The sequence below is a fragment of the Solea senegalensis genome, linkage group LG5 (assembly GCF_019176455.1).
Source record: "Solea senegalensis isolate Sse05_10M linkage group LG5, IFAPA_SoseM_1, whole genome shotgun sequence".
NCBI classification, from domain to species: Eukaryota; Metazoa; Chordata; class Actinopteri; order Pleuronectiformes; family Soleidae; genus Solea; species Solea senegalensis.
In genome coordinates, this window is record NC_058025.1 from 23313259 (window position 1) to 23329744 (window position 16486).

Here is a 16486-nt window from a genome sequence, read left to right on the forward strand (position 1 = left end):
AACTGGCGGTCACTTGTCAGTAAAACATAATTACAGGTTGCCTCGAGTGTTTGAATAAGCAGCTTGTGTTGTGCATTCTGCCAGGATAATCTTAAGTTCTCAACCCAAATGTAGACACCATGTTCTGAGTATGTCCTTTAACCCACTAAACCACTAAAATGCTCAGGATGAGGAATGTCTGACTGCAGACCAGGCACTGATTTCTTTCTTTTTTTTTAAGCCAGCCCAAGTGATAGAGCAGTCACTCTCACACTCCATATAAAATGACATATTGCCCCCTGCTTGCTCAGAATATTGCCTTAAGGGGAAATCTCAGAGGGCCCTTAAATATTTCTGCCTGGTTGTGTAAGACTGTGTGTTTGGCCCATAACAAAAGATGCCTTGGGCTTAATGTTTTGGAAAAGAGGGGGAAAATTCTTCATGGCGCTGAACCCTTGGTGCTATGAGATGAAGGCTAATTAATACTCCTGTCTCACAGTCCTTCTTTTCCTCTATAACTGCAGGTACCACAGTCCTGGTCCTGGTCTGGCCCTGTTTTAGACTAAGGATTTAGGATTCAGACGCCATCTTTGCATGACTGATCTCCACAAGGCTGCTGATTAATAGTCATTGGAACAAGGCCTCTATACCACAGTCTCTGTGGAATAGACAGTTGTACCTGTGGAATACTGCTGGTGATTGAGATCCATATGACGACGTGCCGCCGCTTATACGTGCAACATGTTTGATCTCAACGCTTTGATCTTAAAGAGATTCTTCAGTGTCGTCCTTCAGATACCGGACAAAAACCAGAAATCCTTCACATCCTTTAGATGTGACTGTGAACCCTAAAATAACCTCCAAGCTCGGCATATCCACTTACAATGAGATAGCATGATGACTGAAAACAGTGACTGGCACTTCATAACAATGTCTGCTCCTTCCTTTCGGGGCTGTCACGTCCTCGAGGGATCAGACTGTTTTGTAAAGTGGTTCATCAAAAGAGGAAAAGTTATTTTTGCGTCGCAGTTGCTCGTCCTTTCTTTCCTGTGATGTTTGGGCAAGTGGACGACAAGACGGCTGAATGAAGCAATCACGTTTGTCAGATCACAGAGGAAAACTGTCGCCCCCAAAAGACCACAACCTTCCCCGAGTCTGCGGGAGAAGACAAAAAAATAGAAGGTTTCACAAACTTGTTTTATAATTTTATGGTTAAACACAAGAAATGGAATTTCTGGTAGATGTGTTTTGTAAACCAGACAGTGTAAAGTGTTTGACATCCAAGTTAAGGCATGCAGATAAGGACAGGCAGACAATATTATACTTTGTTAGTAGACAAAGTAGTTCAAATTCATTGTTCAACACTCATTTTCATGACTTTTTTCTCATTAGGATTAACTTAATTAGGTACAAGCGACAGAACCAAAGAAACACAGAAGCAAGCGACAGAGTCCAAAAATAAAAATGAAGGTCAAACACAAGGAGCTAAATGAGACTGAAGGCTGAAAAGATTACAGAATACAGACCAAGATCAATTGGTGCTGACAGTGTGGAGAGACAGTGATCCAATCCCAATATCCCCCTGTAAACCCTTAAGCCCTGAACCCTCATGGACTTTGATGACACCACCTGCTAAGATTGAGAGGATCCAAGGGTTCAAAACGATATAAACAAAGATGGGACAACACTTAATGCTCCATTTTAAGTTGAAGATGCTAAATCATGTGGAATAATTGGGCAAGTCTGCTGGTCGGTCGTTGCCACCTGAAGGAAAAGTGGCCATAAATTGCATCTTGACAATTTCACAATGGGACAGACCTATGATGTCCGGGACAGACCTATGATGTCCTACCCAGAATGCACCTCAAAGTCTGAGGGTGGACATTGGAACTGAGCCACTAAGGCCTTGTTTAGACTGCAGCAAGACAAGAACAACTTGGAGAGAAGGAAGTTAACTGGCGGTGCTTTAAACGATCGACACAGTGGACGATCGATAGATAGATAGATAGATAGATAGATAAATAGATGTTGTCATATGTTAGCTAATGTTTTGCTAACTTAAAGAAGGATAGATCGATAGAAAGTTCACTAATTTATAGCTACATTTAAGCTAACTTATAGATAGATAGATAGATAGATAGATAGATTTTGTCATATGTTAGCTAATGTTTTGCTAACTTAAAGAAAGATAGATCGATAGAAAGTTTGCTAATTTTTAGCTACATTTAAGCTAACTCATAGAAGATAGATAGATAGATAGAATGATAGATAGATAGATGTTGTCATATGTTAGCTAATGTTTTGCTAACTTAAAGAAAGATAGATCGATAGAAAGCTCACTAATGTATAGCTACATTTAAGATTTAGATCATTTAAGATAACTTATAGATAGATAGATAGATAGATAGATAGATAGATAGATAGATTTTGTCATATGTTAGCTAATGTTTTGCTAACTTAAAGAAAGATAGATCGATAGAAAGTTTACTAATTTTTAACTACATTTCAGCTAACTCATAGAAGATAGATAGATAGATAGATAGATAGATAGATAGATAGATAGATAGATGTTGTCATATGTTAGCTAATGTTTTGATAACTTAAAGAAAGATTGATCGATAGAACGTTCACTAATTCATAGCTACATTTAAGCTAACTTATAGACAAATAGATAGATAGATAGATAGATAGATAGATAGATAGATAGATAGATAGATGGATAGATAGATATTCATGTGGAAGACGGATATTCAATATGGACACAACAGAACAGAAAAACCATTGAAAGATGGGAAAAATAAAGTCTTCCCTCAGTTAATGTGCACAGGGGATTTCATGCTGGATCACTGCTGGCCCTGAATCCACGATGTAAATATACACTTTCACATACATACACATACATCATACACTTGCTCAAACATACAAGTGAAAGGGGCCTTTGGTATGACGTCACAGAATGGCCATATGTGGGAGAACTACCAGGCTTCTGCAGTTACTTACACACAGCATATGTATGTGTGTAGAATCCTGAGACGCTGTGTTTTCTCGAGTGAAAAGTGATCAGAGACAGTGGACAGTACACGTGGTATGGACTGTCACATTCATTTTCCATATTCTGCGGGTGGCACCCGATCGCCTGTCGTAGAGAATTGCTGCCGCTGCAGCTGGAAACATAAAATCTATCATTTTCAAAGAGCGCTTTCCAAGTCTGGCCTCACTGACAGATGACTGCTCATTGTGTTGTTGTCTTGTCCGTGAATAATGCAACAAATGTGTTGGAGCAAACCAAACTGCACAACCCTCTGGAACAGCATGCCACACTTTAGTCGTCAGTATGTGTCATGGTACACTTGTGCAGTGGAAAAAACCATATCTGAGGAATCTGAGATCAGGCCATGGGAGGCTGGCATCTGTCTGCTCCTCCAGCCATTCACAACAACACGCTCCAATAGGATGTCTGTCATAATATTAGTGGGAGGATTTTTTTGAAAGGCAGACAGCCCCGAAATAATACGCTTTACAAAAAAATGGAGGAGCCACTAAACCATAGTCAGACCAATCCCTTTGTGTCTTCACCAAGATCTACAAACCAAAACCTGAAGGAGCGGTTTTCATAAGAGAAAATGTTTCCCTTTGATCAAGATGTGATTTTTGTATCAGATATCACAACCTCGAATATGTTTAACTTTATGTTTTAACAGATTGTATGAGATTTTTTTTTTTCTTCTTCTTCTGACATGCCAAGTATTGGCATTCGTAACCATCCATTTACTACCGCTTTATCTTCCATATAGAGACAAACAAGCATTCACTCTCACACCTAACGCAAAGAAAACCCATGCACACACGGGGAGAACGTGCAAACTCCATGCAGAAAGACCCTTGTCCCAACCGGGTCGCGAAACCTGGGTCTTCTTGCTGCAAAAGGCAAGAGTGCTAACCACTACACCAACCGTGTGGCCCCATTCCTAACCAATAGATGTGAAAATGTACACTCACAAAATTGCATTAATCTCTGTATAAGGAATACTTCACCAATTTGCATTTAGCTTTGTATTACTAAAATGGGGCTAGTATTTTTGAGAAATTGTGCTTCCCAACCTCAGTTTCCCCTGAGTTGAGAAATATCTTTAAAAAGATATTTCTCTAAAAAGTCTGGTGGATACAACAGAAGTATTGCAGTTTGTGACCCAGCCCTAATTATCATCTCAGATCAGACACTGGTCAGATTACAGGGGAAAGACAGGTCCTCAGAAAAATCCTCCCCAGTTACCTGTCCATCCTCACCCCTGCTGTCCCTGCTATTCTGATCATGAATCTAAATTACTTCCTCAGGTCAGGGGTCAATGTCCCATCACTCGCTAAACCCTGGTTGATTATCTGGTTAGTGAGGTCAAGGTCTCTACGTGTTTATCAGTACTTCAGATTTCTGGGTTCTGGTGTATTTTATACATACTTTTATAGTTCTGCATATTCCGAGACGTTTTGAATCCTTTTAATCTTGTGAATAATCACCACTGTGTCTATTTTGGCTCCTTTTTTTTTTGGTTCTGAGAACACATTTTGTCCCAGTCTGTTCGGCCACGTCTGATTGTTTTCTGCGCCGATCCAGAGCCTTTAATGCACTGTTCCCTCATTGTTTAATTGTCTTCAATGTGACTCAGCATCTGTTTTCCACGGCGCACACACACACGTCATCCCAGCCGCGCCGACTCCATCACGCGAGCGACGTGTTCATGTGAACGGCGACCCGCTGCGTGTGTTTGTGAACAATCTGAAAGGCTCCCGATGACACATTTGTGGCAGGAAGTGGCTCCGGTCATTGACCACCATTCAGAAAAACACAATAGCCCAAAATGCACGAGGCAATATTTACATCAACAGCAACATTTAAGGCCGCGACAATGTAATCCCCGTTCTGCAGCATGAGTCAACAAAGTGATGTTACAATAAGTCTAAATCCCAAGTTAATTTGCCCCGTGGAGTCTGGCGCTGCCCGGTGGGGTGGGGAGAAAGAAGCAGAGGCCGCTTTGTTTTTGCCTCCAGCTTCACAAACAGTGCTGCTCACAAAGTATCCTTTCTGTGCCGTTTCCTTCCACTCTGATTGGACTAATTGGGACCTGTTGACAGCGAATCCCATCCGTGCAGGAACAGGCCAATCACATCTCGGCATCTGTCATCCCCAGCACACTGGGCCTCCACCCCCCTCATAAAGGCCTTTGTCTCTGCGACCTGAGTGACCTTTATCTTTTTTTTTTTTTTTTTTTTTTTTTTTATTATTATTTTTTTAATATGGAGCGTCTGATTAATTCTACCAAAACAGGACATGAGACATTTTGGTGAAGAGATATTGGTACAAAGGATTAAGGTTGTACCGCTTTCAGGATATAAACAGCTATAGCACAGTTCATATACACTGTAAAAAAAGAAAGAAAAAAAAGTTATAAGATTTTCTTGACATTATGTTTTATGGTTATAAGAAAAATAACATAAAATGTAAGTGTAAGAGTGTGGGGTAAAAACCTGTATGTAAATGTAGAAAAACATAGAAAATTACTAGAGTTAAAAAGAAATGTAACATTTTGAAAAAGCAGTAATAAATTCAGTTATAAAATATGACTCATTCTTTCTGCTGTACACAATGGAACATTTTAGACAGGTTGTTTCCTGTTGTCTACTGAGTGGAAATAACACATAACTGATGTCAGATAAAGCTGAAAACTCTCTTCAGTCTCAAAAAATCAAGTTTGAGAAAAAAAAAAAGATAAAACAATGACCCAATAATTTGAGGAGTGGTAAAACATGGACAGTGTGGGGTCTGACTGCAGTTGTTTCTGATATTATTTCCTGTGTTTTAGTTATTGGACGATTTTGATGATTTAATGTGTGTAAAGAAGGTTTTGTGTGCTCAATATTATGTGTTAACTGTGTTCTAATCTGACGAGCCGGTCCATACACTTTCAAATACCTGGTTGTTCAGCAGTTTAACAGAAAGGAACGCAGCATACAAATAATGCTACGGCATTTCTGTTCATGAAGAACAAACAGAGACAGAATAATAACATCAACAACAACAAAAAGGACATGCAATGCAACTTTAAAGGCTATATATATATTAATATATATATATATATATATATTATTTTCGGCTCAACTCTCTTAAATATAATACGAATGGAAACCGTGATTATGTTTACTTTTTGTCGTTTTCTCACGTTTACATTAAACACCCTGATAAAGGCCTGGTATGCAACTGCCATTGCTATAATAAGAAGCATCATTTTCCTGTGAGACGTCACTGAAGTACATTTTTCCTTCCTTTCGCTTAGAACGTGTGTAAAGTGACAAAAGCACGACAGCACCTTTGCTCCAGCAGCCTCCGTACTTAGCCTGAGACAAATGACCAGAGGAAGGCTAAAGGAAGCCACAGAGCTCCAGCTAAAGTCTCTGAGAGCAACGCATCTGTCATCACCTTTATAAGCCCCTCATATCTTGGCCTGCACCTGTCTTTGGCGGTGCAGGAGTTTGGTGACCACCTCCCCTCCTCCTCATTCTCCGGACTCCCCGATACACTCTCCATCCTCCGGAGCTGAGGAGAACCTGGGGATTCCCATTCATCCGACATGATGGACCGAGCAGCAGCCAGAAGAAAGGGCAGCTGTGACGAGCGAGAGAAAGAGAAGAGTGTGTACCATGTCCCCTTTGTGCTTTTAACTACCTCCTCTCTTGTCTTCCACGTCCATGTCGACACAATGGAGTCCTAACAGGAGCTGTCAGCAGACGACACTCGTGCGACCACTGTGGGCACCGGGGGTTAGCTGGGATCACATTAGCCCAGTGTTTGCACGGCACTGAAAGCTACAGTTAAAGCACGTTTTGTGGCGTTTTCTATAGGAGCTCACGGCAGCTTCCAGCCTCGTGTTTACCGACACTGAACTCCAAAGAGGCAGCGGGTGTCACGTCACTGAAGAAACGGGGAGGTTTTTAAAATGCTGGGGGGGGAGAACAGTTAGGTAAAGGTGTCCAGCGTGAGGTTACTTTGCACCTGAGGTTTGATCAATATAGTCAAGTGATGACATGTCAATTTGCTCTGGCAGAAAAGGGATGGTGGGGCTGTGAATGGCCGCGCTGAGAGATGGCGGCAGGTGACTTGGCCCGACAGCGGATACAGTGTATCAACGTGCCGCTTTTAAGTGTGTTTACCTCGCCTCCGCCACCTCGCTCTGTATTCTCTTACATCTCGAGCGCCATTTAACTGGAGCTTGTGTAACTGATACTCTTTGCCTTTTTTCCCTTTGTGCTTTTTTTCAGTCTTGTGATAATGCAACGTTTAGGAGTTATTGTGCCGTACACACACACACACACACACAGAGCCACGAGCCAGCTGCAGCCATTATTTGATGTTTGATACATGTGATTAAGTCACAAAGGCACGCGGGAGCCGCAAGCCACAGTTACACCGTGTGATCAGAAACAAGTGAAATCAGCTCATTATTTTTGGTTGTAACTAAACAATGACTAAGCAGGTGTTTTAGCTAGAAAATGAATCAGCGCACACACACATACACACATGAAAGAAGTCGGAGACCACCACTGTGGCTTATGTAACACTGTGCAGAGGTGAGGTAGTCATGTCACTCAGTGTTTTATGACTCCCTGGCCATTAGATGGCAGTAATGCATAGCTGAGCCCATTGATCCTGGGTGATAAGGGCTGGTATTTTTCTGCTCACAGTGAAAATGTTTGGCGGATCGTTCGTGTGTTTGAGTTTAAAGCGATGAGTCAGCACAGACTCAAACTGTACTAAAAGGCTGTCATTTTATCCGGTGCCTGAAAATGGAACGTGAGAAATGAGAACAAGCACATTAAAAATCTCTTCATCACAACAATGAGCGAAGATCTCGTTAGATGATGATTTGCTGTCTTATTTCATTTCATTATTTCATTTTCTCGTGCAGCAAATGGCAACGAATGGTTCTGGTCCTTTGCTTTGAATAGAAATGTGGCTATCTCTGGATTTGAAGACCTTTGGAAGCAAAATATAACACATTTGTGTCCACGGTTTTAGATATTTTAAAGCAAAAATGTTACATATCGTCACCTGAACACAAAAAACACCCCTTAAATAAGGGAAATCATTTGTGAATAATGATATGGTTTGGACAAACTGGTCTTACCTTACTTTACAATACACCCTGTTCATTCATTCATTCATTCAGTGTCCAGGTCACAGGCAAACAACCATTCACTCTCACATTCACACCTATAAGAACATGCAAACTCTATTTTTGCTCCACCATGTGGCCCAAATACCAAATCAATGTCTCATATACAACTTGTGTTGTGAACTGTAAAATGTTTATTCATGTCAAACATATCAAAAATCACATGTCAATTACAAAAATAAATACTTTATAGTCAATATTTCCTTTCTGGAGGTTCATCCTTCACGTAACTGTCCACAACAAGAGCCCAATTCTTCTCTTGATCTTCACCTGTGATATCCACACAAAGAAGAAACCTGAGCACTTTTCCCACTTTGTTGACGGCTTTACTGTAAGCACCAGATCCCATCTCAAATTCCGCCGGGGACAAGCCACCAATAAACAAACACACGAGTCAACAGAAAATGTGTTTGACAGAGAGAATAACTCAGTGTGGTGGCTGAGAGCAGCGGCTCTGGCTTTTATCTGTGAGACAACACAAGAGACAGCACGAGAGAGGGCCTTTGGTCTGCAGCGCACACAGCGGATCAAACCCCGGCCTTATCTGCAGGCACTGCTCTCCACTGTTTGTGTTACCTTAGCTTCCCGTATTTAGTCCGCTCTTAACCTCATACCCCTATTTATTTAAGATTAAGATTATTTGTGTATTCAGAGAGTTTACAGTTCGACTCAGCCACTGTCAGCACGTGCACAATGAAATAGTAATCGTTTTTGGAGGACGAATAAGTCATATTAAAATAATACATAATGTAGAAACAGACCCAGCATATTAAATCTATACGGGACGTGTTTAAATGTTTGTATGTGGTGAAATATTTAGATATATTTCCCTTTCATGGCCTGAAACAGGAGACAGAGAGAGTTTCACTGACATGACCGCTGTGGCTACCACATCCAACTCCACTGGGCTCTCTCCTGCTAAACAGGTGAAAAAAGACTTCATCAGAATTTAGTCAGCTGAGACTTTGATTTTAATGATTTTATTGCTGTATTATAACACAAAAATAATTGTATTTTTCATGCTGGAATATGCAGAAATACATGTTTACAGAAGAAAGACTTGCTTTATTTTATTAAAATATGGCGGAATGCACAGAAAATAGGTTTAAATGTTCAACAGAGATTTTTTGTTTTATTCTATTCAATTTTATATGATGGAATATGCTGAAAGAATAGAATTATAGCTGAAATGATTGCTCTATTGCGTATTCACGTTGTGCGTCATGTTTTTGAAAAAAGTAACTATTTACTTTTGAAAATAAGTAACTGGATTACTTTCTTGGAAAAGTAATCAGTAATGAATTACTATTTCCAAGTAAACTGACCAACACTGGAAGTGACACTAGCAGTGTTTTCATGACAGAAGTTACGCACTGGAGCTTTAACATCTTCTCCATAAAAGTGGAAAATCAGCATATCAAACTGTGTTCGTACTACTGCACTAGTAATGAGCTTATAAACTGCTGTAATGTTATTTCTCTACCCAGTAATTGTTGTAGTACGTCACCTTTTTGATAGTATTTACAGAAACAACATAGTAAAATAACGAGCAATACGGTACAATCATCGATTTTTGCAGGAATTATATTTCAATGTCCGACAGTTTGTCCATCCTGCTCCATGTGAGCCACACACCACACTCATCCGTATCCCTTCTCTGCCAGGCAGAAAAGCATCATCGCGTTCTGGGTCCTCAGTGCCAAACACCGCAGTGATCCTCCACACGAACACGGCTCTGAACCCAAACCCTTTGGCCAAGTGCAAGAGAGGAATTAGGGACCCTGTCAAAACAGCTTACAGCCGCACAGTGGACGCTGAAGGGCCCGTGCCTGTTCATGGAGTCATTCAAAATGACAGCACCCTAAGCCTCCCGCTGTCTGACAACTCCTGCTGCATGGCTAATGTTAGGAGACACGGTGGAGCTTTTTTTTTTTTTTTGTTAGCGTTGGCAGTTGAGGCCTGGTTTTTGAACACAGGAGTTTTCCTTTAAGTTTGTCACACGCTGCTGGCAGCAGTTACAAGGATGACGTGTAGGTTCTGCTGTTGACCGTTCCAATTCTGGTTTTTCTTGGACATGAGGGTCCCAAAGAGACGAGTGACCTACCACATCTTTAAGTGGCAGCAGCAGCAGCAGCAGCAGCGGGTTAACTCTCACAAAAGAAAAGAGAAAACTCACTGTGGTCGCGTGTGCACGCTTCCTGTTTGCCACCATGTCACTGTTGACATGAAATGAAAGAGGAGACAAAAGCCTGGGAGAAAAGGAGCCTTTTATATCAGCGTGCGGCTGTAATCACATGTTCTCATAAACAGAGCATGTGTCCGACCTGGTTAACCAAGTTATGATGTGCACAAAACATGTGTGCGTCTATTTATAGCTATAGTGCTGGCATGCTTTCTCCTGCTGAGAGGTGTTTTTACAGGTGATGCATTAAAAGACTTTTTTTTTTTTACAGCTTTACAGTAATCCTGGACCCTGGAGTGCCCTCTTTGACCTCTGCGTCATGAGCCGTGCTCACCAAATAAACGCATTTTTGCTAAGATTCTGTTGAATGCTAAACAAGTGCTCAACACATTCTCAAACATTAATATTAACAAAAATTTGAAATAAATCAGGTGTGACATCTTTAACGGACAGCAGCTATGTTAAAAAAAGAAATTAATAAATAATAAAAAACCTCAAACAATTGGAACCAAACATAAAGCACGTGGTGGATTTGATATATTTTATTTTACCCGCGGTCCTTCACTTGATTTTGTTAGCTATTGTCATAAACAGTGAGAGATCATTTTATAATAATATCAATAATACATTAGGTTATCGTATCATAATTTTCGTTCTAATTACAGTTGTCCATTTGTTATTATTTACTTTCATTTCGGATTCCATTTCCTTTTTCATTTATTCGGCGCTACACATCGTTCCATAGCATTTGAAATTCAGTGAAATATAATCAGGAATATTTTTAGTGCATCATCATGACGAAACTACACTTTACTGAACCAGACTAGATGCTCTTTTGCTCGTTTGAGACCCGCCGTGCATTTGACCCTGGTAAAGTCCCATACAGTGCTTCCTGTTTATAAAGTCTAAAGAGCGACACCGATTGATCTTGGTGTGAAATTGGTGAAGTGGCCGTCTTCATGAACTGGGAAACATCCCATAATTCAATTACAACTAATCAGAGCTCGAAACTTCCAAAATTAAAGGAACACTCTTATCAGTTGTGGCGACTCTTTGTGTAAAGTTGTTAAACAGCACACTCTGGTCTCTCTGAATGAATGGATGAATGTATGAATGAATGAGGCACGACACAAAGCTACCTGACAAGTAAGTTTCAGTGTGACATTACTGGAATGTACGGCGAAAGGGATCCAATATCACTCTCTGCTGAGCTCACGGCGGATTGTCCAGGCAAGCTAAATAAACAGTAGATTAATCTGTCTTCTCGCCGCGAGCTGACAAACTCAGTCATGGATGAAATTGAAGCTTTTGACAGGTCGACTTTCAAAGATGAAGCACTGATAGCGAGAACTTGAGACGGAAACTGTGAAATGTGAGATAGGAACAAATCATGACATTTAGAGAGCACCACGCAACAATGCTTTTGTTATCTAGCGATAAAGCAAGTGTTTGAAATGTGAAATTACAATTGCTCATTTGGATTTTGCTCGTTTGGGGTTCGGCAGAAGACACAGAAACTCTGTGTCTTCTGTAAACCTCACGCAATACTCAGCCACTTCTTTAGCTTCCAACACCCAGTCACGTGACATCACGACTCAGTGCACTTAGTCATGTGACGGCGGTCAAGACGACCCGCTGAAGTTCAAACCGAGCGTCGGAATGTGGAACAAAAGGTGATTAAACACCTGTCTGAGGCACATATTTAACACCAGGTGGCTGCTTTGGCAGAGGGTGGAAGAAAAGAAAGAGCTGGGGAACAGGTCCTAAGGAGGAAATGGAGCTGGATTGGACACACGCTAAGGAAACCAGCATCCAACATCACCCGCCAGGCTCTGACCTGGAACCTGCAAGGCAAAAGGAACAGCTGGAGAGGAGACACTGAGGTGGCACCAGCAGGAGAGAAGATAGCCCTGAGTCGGGTCAGATGTGTCACTGATGATCTGGGCTCTGTTTGGGGCCAACGGCCTAGTTTGAAAGCAGAATCAACAGAGGACCACTCTGACCACTTTATTAGGTACGCATAACACATAAAGAAGTGGCTGCTGAGTGTAAGTGTGGACTTTCCCTTAACGTTGGTGAGATAATATCAGTGAAAGGCTTAAGTAAGAGGTGCGGCAGGTGCCAGGGGAGCAGCACGGGGCCGCCCAGGCAAACAGCAGGCTTGTCTTATCAGACAAGGCCTCGTGTTGTCAACGCTGCAAGTGTTGAGTCTGCTGCACAGCGCTGACATCATCCAGACGCACAATCTCCAAAGAAAGAAAAGAAGTGTTCGTTGTTATACAACGGTCTGGTGCATGGACACCGTTACTGGATGTCACGTTTACACAGGACTGAAGGTCAGACGCACAAAAATGTCCAGACCGTAATCACATGAATGTGTTTATGATGGGATGGAGAGATGCGATCGTCACTTTCACTCTCTCAAACAATCACAACATTATAACGTTGAACATAAGCCCCATTTCTTTACTCCTACAAATGCAACACATTTCTAAATAAGGATAAAGCACAAAAAAACCTTCTATATTTGTACTTTTACTGAATTGTTATCGTCTAAACCGTAATTATTGATTTAAACATGTAAAATGAAGATGCACTGTAATCTGAAAATAAAAATGAGTATTGAACATTTATTACCATGCATAGATAGTTGCAGGGCTCAGCTCAGGGCTTGTGATGTTTTTTGCTTTGTTCCACCATTCCTCATCCACGTCAAAGTTCTGTTTCCATGGCAACGCTACACCGGCGACGATGAGGAATCTCACAAGGCAAGATTGAAGTAAAATAAAATGCTTTTCAGAAATAAATAAGCTCCTCTGCTGATAGCGTTAACGCTTTGACACCTCAGCCTCAAAATATCTGTCTGAAAAATATTTTGTTGCTTATTGTAACCATAAAAGGGCCAGAAAATGTCCTGTAACTAAGGTGTAAAGTGCTTTTGCCCACTTTTCCAAGATACTTTTCAATATCTGGCAATTTACTGCATGTTAGGTAGATATTTTTGTGTCTTTTCGTTTTTTTCTCCATTTCTAAAACAATAATTTAAGTTGTATTGACCTGTGAGGTTGGGGGAAAAAAAGGACAATAAACTGTAAGAACTCCAATATTTAACCAACAGTATTTTCAGAAACCATTTTAAACACTAAAGCTTTGAAACACGTTAACTTTGTATTAGTATTCCAGACGTACACCATCTATAGTCTTTATTAAATATAATTTAAATAAAATGTACATTAATTGATGCTGTATACAGCAAAACACATACATCTATCTCTATTGACATGCTCATATTTAAACCCTGCACACCACATATAAGACTGGAAAGACACTCATCTTATAATTTTTTGTTCTCTTACGTATAGTTATCATTTGTGTTAAGCAACATACAGACACGCAGCGAATATTGGTTCTTCTGGTTTGTGTTCACTGTCATTTCGGAGGCAAAAATCACCTGTTACTGTACAAGCTGAATTCCACCGCCGGAGATGAGAGAAAAATACCAAGTGGACACCCATCTGGTATACACGCTCACTGTAATCAGCACAGGAGGCTACACTCAGCCTCTTATTTGGACAGTTATCAGAGGAAGTGCTTTTCAGCTGTACATCCCAGGGCTCCTCAGCTCCCTGCAGCGTTAGACCTGATGCCTCGGGCTACGACAGGCGGTGTGCGGCGTCTGATGCTGCAGCTCATAGAGTTCGAGTCAGAGAAACGAGTGAACAGATATAATGTGTGGTGATTATCTCATTAAAAGGTTTAACCGTGAAGGAAATGACCGAATGTGTTCTTTCGTACATGTTTTGATGGTGGGAACAGACACAAGGTGTCTGTGAGGCAACAGTGCTAACCACTAATCCACCATACAGGCAGACATGACTAGTGCATCAAATATGTATAAAAGGTGCCGCTGATAACTTGTATATTGATGCTTTATCCATTGATGACGTGACACATAAAATTCAAATATTGTTTCATACTTTTACAAAAATAAATCTGTGTAAAATGTATGTGTCTATTTTAATATGAGCACATTTGTTATATTCTAATATCCAACCTCCTATTCTCTCTTTTACTGTCCCTGTTATTTTGTACTTCTCTGAGTGTCTGAGGTTAATATAATTATATTTGTGCATCATCGACTACATAATTAGAAGTCAATATCACCCAAATAAAAGCTATAATTTTTTTGGTCCACCTCAATTTATTAAGCTATTTATCACCAACACCTGATCACGTTCCTGTTGTCTGAGAAACATAAAAGTACCGGTATCAAAAAAGAATTAAACAAGGCAATTTGATTTAATGGAAGCACAGGACAGTTTTTATCTATATATCTATATATGAGAATAGGAACAAAAACCTACAACTGCTGCTGTGGAATGTAAAATATGTCAAATATGTAAAATAAAATATGTAAAATACAGTACATTTAGCTTACTTCTGCATTTTACTTATTGTATTTATCTAAGAAGAAGAAGATAGTAATCACATACAAGTATTTAACGAAAACATGAACATTTAAATAAAGCTATACATGATACAGTCTGTGAGTACCGTGTATAATCTGCATTCAAATATGGTTTAAAAAAGTTCTCTGAATGGCCAAGTGACGTATTTCCTGTTCCTTTGTGGCGCAAAGATCTTTACCATAGACCCTCATTATAAATGGCGTATGTGCAGTAGACCCTCCTCCAACACAAAAGATAGGAAAATGCTAAAAATTTGGTTTGAACCAACACACAATACTCGCCGCAGCACGAGTCAACGCACTCGGCTCCGAACAACGACCGTCGCGTCTGATCTTTCAATCAATCACCCACCCGTCACTTTCCTTCTTTTCATTCAAATACTGAATATTCTGTTCAAAACACTGCAACTGTAACTTTTCCAGGTCCTCTAAATCCTGGAGGGGTGGGCACTAAAGGAACTCTTTATCTACTGTCAAGCCGGAGGAACCTATAAAACATCCGACGTCTGACGTGCGATGAAACAAAACCCTGAGCTCATCTTTAAAATACATGCTGTGTAAGACTTGGACAAACCCCAAAACTAACAAGAGACCCGCTAAACCTTTGCCCCGCTGAAGGCCCCCTGTTGATCCGCTACAGTCGGGTCTCTGTATTTCTTTTAGCCACCAGTATCATTGTGCTCTTGCCTTGACAAATCAGGACAGGTGGAGACAATTCTCCGTCTTTCTGAGCCCGCCACCCCCCGCCTCCCCCCCGCTGCTCCGCCCCACACGTCCTGAAACCAGATCTGAGAAGTTGAGTCATGCACCACTATTCTTCATAACTTAGTACTACTGTTGCTTGAGGCCCTGTTGCCGAGCAACCAAATGTTTTGCCGCAACACTTGTATTTTGGATTTCTTTTTCCTGTCTGACACTCACACACACACACACACACACACATACACACACAGACTTAAGTATCCCATGGATTGCATCACTGAAATTCATTTTAGAGCTTCCATGGATCATTACAAGGTTCCAACCATACCTCCCTCCCATTTTCCCTTTCTTTGCTTCCCTCCATGTGTATTAGAGATTTTATCATGGAGTCATTGACACCAATTCACTTTCTCCCCATCTGTCAATCCTCCACTTAATTCCTCATCTTTTTTTCCGTTTGCTGAGTGACACTTCTGAGACTGATCAGAGCCACTCGGTAATGAGCACACGAGGCGCGCGATAAAAGAGTCATTCCTCAGTCGCAGCAAGAGACGAGTAGAGAAGAGGCGCGACGAGATGAGAGAAGACCAGCCTATAAATAGTCTGAGGCTGTCTCTCTTAGCGCACTTCAAACATAGCAGGCTTGAACTAATGATAAAGACAAATAACTGGGATGTAGTGAGGCATTATTGATTCCATCCATCACGCCTTCAGAGCGGCCATGTAAGGGAGTGTGTGTGTGTGTGTGTGTGTGTGTGTGTGTTGACGGCTCGCTCTGCCTCCTGCAGAGGAATCAAAAGAGCCATGAGAAGTTGAAATTCAATTCCACAGAGCAAACCACAAAGATGTCCTCCTCTGGTAACAGCTCCTGTTTACTCTGGAGCAAACACAGGTGGCAAGTTCAGTCACATGCCCCCTTTTTTTGTTCTT